This window comes from Aptenodytes forsteri, unplaced genomic scaffold, assembly GCF_000699145.1.
Source record: "Aptenodytes forsteri isolate BGI_AS27 unplaced genomic scaffold, ASM69914v1 Scaffold371, whole genome shotgun sequence".
NCBI classification, from domain to species: domain Eukaryota; kingdom Metazoa; phylum Chordata; class Aves; order Sphenisciformes; family Spheniscidae; genus Aptenodytes; species Aptenodytes forsteri.
In genome coordinates, this window is record NW_008795322.1 from 42,648 (window position 1) to 47,438 (window position 4,791).

Here is a 4,791-nt window from a genome sequence, read left to right on the forward strand (position 1 = left end):
CTGTCTGCAGTTTCTTTCTCTCTCCTTTGGGGTTTTGCAGTCACTGTGGGAAGTGACTTTAACTATGACTAACAGTAACTACATCTCTCCTGTGGGTACCTCAGCAGTGCGGGTAGATTATTCCCTGGACATTACCTCAGCCAAAATCAACCACCCACCCCCACGTGTGCATTCCTTTAAGCATGCATCCCTGCATGGTTTAGGATCTGCTTAAGCAAGGCAAACTGAAGAGCAGTGGTTTTGATAACGAATACCAAGGAGCTGAAGTTCTTGCGATGGTTCTTTTTGCTTCTGTCTTTCCCACGCTGCTACCCCAGGCTACGTTCCCTTCTTCTCCCCTTGCTCTCATTGATCTTGCAGCCTGTCATAGGCATGCACATACAGCGCAGCTGCATCCCAGTTACATTGATTCATCCTATTTTGGCTTCTCCTGGAGGAAGAGATCCCACAGAACACTAAATAAAGTTTTCTAAGAAAATGTTCAATGGGAAAGATTCAGCAGAAGTGAAAAACTGAGTTTCCATTGTGCCTTAAACAGTAAGTTAAAAAAAAAAAGAATTTCTTTTTTTTTTTCCATTTCATTGCGTGCAGGCAATATTGATAGCTCTGTTTGAATCCTGGTGAGATACAGTGTAAAATTAATATTTTAAAAGTATTTTTTAGGCAAGGCTTCAAGTTCTGCATGAGGGGACCTATTAAGAGTAATGTAGTCATGCATGAGTTACTGCCATGCAGAGGAGCAATTAGAAACACATGGACCATGCAGCACTTACAGTTATCTAACTGGCATTATTTTTGCATTAGTGAAGACAAAAAACAGGGAGGAGTATTACTATTACCCCATCTGCTCATGTGAAGAGTCTCCAGATTTTGCTATCTTTCTAAACAGCTGCAGACATCCCTGTGCTCACCCCTCCTGCCGCGGCCACATCTCAAGGGAAAAATAAAATAAGATTCTGTTTCCTAGCTGCTTGGTCCCCAGAAGTCGGCTCTAGTCAGCACTAGATAAGCAAGGAAATTAACATTTTGGTTGACTTGCCAGAATTACATACTGTAGTATTTATGATGTATATATGATAACACAGAAAAAAAAGAGAATCTCCTGAAAGGGAGTCTTCTCAGCACTGGAGTGTAAACTTAATTGGGCTTTGGATCAGGCCCTGGTACGGTGTCACGTATGTACAAGCTTGTTTCCTGCTCTGACATTATGAAAATACTGAGTGAAGTTTCACTTATTTAACATTGAACGCAGCTGACAGGAACAACAGCCCTGCTACATACATATTGCAGGACTATTTTCTCTGTAACTCTTGCTGTTACAGAAAACACATTTGGATTCATTGTCGTTGTTTTGTTCCGCTTCTTGAAAGCACACACCGCAGCTTTTACTCTGTTTGACTCTTCTTTAGCACACATTCCCGAAGTGGAAACAAACAGACAGTATTTTCTGATAAATACTCAGATTAGGTAACATAAAGTTAAAATATTTGTCCATTTCTTCTTTAAGATAGTCATATTTGAATCCCCGACACATTTGCAGAATGTATTTACTGTGATTCTTGTCCACTTTAAAAGTAAATATGGTATAAATACAAATGATTATATATATAAAAAACCCTGTTTTAACAATACAAACTTGGCAACAGTAAAAATGGCTCATTTACTAGGAACTACAGAATCTATCCTAATCTCCCACAAACATTTCCAGGTTCTAGAAGTTTGTTTATTTACATCAGTGTACAAAGAAAACCTTTGCTGTTAAATGGTGTGTGTTGGAAGGCTTTTCTTTAAAAATGTCTCAGTCAGTGAAATATCTTCCATGTTCAGGGGAGGCAAGTCTAAATGTAGCGTAGCCTGCTGTGTCTATAAGATGTGCACATGCCCGATACATACAATTTATGCTGACTGTAAAGGTATTAAATTGTAGCTGCAGTGGTATTTTGAAGCTGTGTTGAAGTACTTGTGATACATTTCAGAGATCAGCTCTAAGAGCGGTAAAGTGTGTCAGAGTCATACTTAATAAGCTGAAAATGTTTTGAGTCAAGTTGTCAGCCGCACAGGTAAACACCACATTCCTTTGTTTAGTTTTGGTTTTCTGAGGTAGAGAAAACACTCCTGGCTCCCTTGGGCAGCAGTCTGGAGGCATGGGAGTGTCAGTGCTCAGTTCTTCAGGGCTGCCTTGTGCCTCTGAGCAGTGACCCCTCTGGGTGATTTAATAATGGCACTTATAGGCCTTTCTATACAAAGGAAGTATGTCACATATGTGCGCTGTATCAGGCCCAAGCTGCCAAGAGCAAAGAGGAACAATCTTGATATTCAGTTTCACAAGTAAAGTGTCTGACATCAGCCGAGGCACAGTGTGAAGGCTGATTCTTTTCTAACTTTCTTTTTCAGCCTAGTAGAGCAAGATTAATTCAACCACACAAGTAGCAGCAAGAAATTTCAGATGTAAGCAAATGGCAGAGAAATCTGATGGCATGATTACTGAAGATTAACTTGCTTCAATATGGAAGCTAATCTTGCCATTGAAACCACAAAAAAGATTATATTTTTTAATAATGAGATTTTAATAGATTCAACTTTTTTTTTTTAATGTATATAGGAAATGCTACATCAATATTTATTTTTTAATTAGATGGAAGCAACAACCTAAAAACACAGACTGGTGGAAAGTAAGCATGGAATTGGCAAGATAAACATTTTGTGTTTCACTGGGTAATTATAGTAAGCAAACAGATCTGGCCAGCCCCTGCTACTACAATATTTGTTTCCATCTAATTTTTACAGTAGTAGCCAACCTAGTCTGCTAAGTAAGCCCCATCTAATTTCATCTCATGTGGTAGGCTGGGAAGCTAAAATGCAATAGTTTCAACAACAAAAAGTTAAAGCTTGAGGCTTCTGAGGAGAAAGGAAGGCCTCTTTACAAATAATTTGGATTTTAAACACATCCTTTTAATTTGGGAGGTGAAATGAAACACATCCCACCCATAACTCTTTTGGAAAAAAAAAAAAAAGCTTTTCTTCAGGCACACTAACTGCAAAACAAATACTGGGGGGTGGGGAGGGAATAATAATATATATTTTTATAATGAAATGAAAACTCAATGATTTAATACCCAACACTAAACTAAATCCTGGAAGTAGGCAGAATCTAAGTCAACACTAAACGCCTGCAGAAGGCTCAGTTTGTACAATAATAAAATCTCCCAAACTTTATTTGTCTCTTGTACTGCTTGTGAATACAGATCCTTTCACTCTAGTGCCAGCTGCAGTGTAAAACTACCTTGGGCTATAATCCTACTTAGTTGACAATTTTATGTTGCAGCAGGTGCTATAGAGATTTCCGCCCTCCCCCCCCCCCCCCCCAAAACCCCCCCTCCCACCAGCTGCTATCACTCTCTTTTTAGAGCTTTACTATTTTTCCAAAGGGCTGGAAAATAGTAAATTGTAATAACAGGCAGAGAAGGAAAAAGGAGAAACAGATAATGGTTTCTGCCAACCATGTGGGAAAAAACAGGAGCTCCATGCTATGGCTAAATTACCTTTAGTTATATACAAACCTGTGACTGGAAAACTTTTTTTTTTTTCTTCTTCTTTGAGGGGATGTCACTTAACAGTGGAAATTTGCAAAAATTGTTTTGCTAAGCTAACTGAACTGAGAATGAAAATCCAGGAACTGAGAAGGGGCACCCAGCTCCCATGGGTCTCATTTCTCGTGGAAACCTACCGGGTTTCTGGAATTTTGTCACAGCTTGTTCTAGAAGGAACCTTACTAAAAGGCTTCAAGGAAATGTAAGTAGGGGAAAATCCTAGTGTTCTCCTGCCGACAAGCCCTTTTTACAGGAGCTTTTGTGAGAAGGACAGTTGGGTTTACAACCGAGACTTTGAACTGTTCACCGTGTTCCTCTTTCCAGTTTCTGCTTTCCAACACCCAGCTGACAGTGCCCAGTGGTCCTAATTTAAACCGACCTCCAGAAGATGCAGCCTACTTAATCGCTTGTGAAGGGATAGTGCTGATTTAAAAGCCATAAACCAGACCTTCAGTGTGTTCAGTTCCACATGGGTGAATGTGGCTTTCTCATTTATTGCACTCGCAGCACTGAAGAATTCATGCTTTTCCTGAAGAATTCACGTTCAATGTGTAATTAAGGACAGGACATCTCACTCACAATAAACCTTCAGGAGCTAGATTAACATCAGATAAGGAATATTCAAATGCTAACACCGAAACCTGGGTTGAGCTGAATCTGAGTAATTGCATTTTGAATATTTAGAGTACTCATCTGAGGCAACTTAAAACCAGGCGCTCAGGCACTCGCAAGATCAGGAGTCAAGCATCGTTTTCAAATTACAGCGTGCAGCCTATAGACGAGGGAAGAGTAAATTTGGGATAGGAAACGTCTGGCGCAGCAAAATCACTTCTTTTCTCATAGGCAGAAGCTGCATTGCCAAGTGAGAGCGTCTCCCCCGGGCTGAGCACTAGAAACGTCTGGCAGCAAAATCACTTCTTTTCTCATAGGCAGAAGCTGCATTGCCAAGTGAGAGCGTCTCCCCCGAGCACTAGCTGGCAGGCCGGCGGGGAGGTCGGCGAAGCGAAGCGAGGCGCAGGCCGGCGGCTTTGGGGAACCCGTCTCGTACTGGAGGAGCGGTGGAGGGACGCCCGAGGGGACAGCGCGCCGGCTATCGCTCCCCCACCCAGCGAGGACCCACCGGGCGCGGAGGGGGGCGCTCAGGCAGCCCCCCCCCGAGCCGGGGTCCAGCTCCCTTTGTCCGGAGACGGCAACAAAGGAA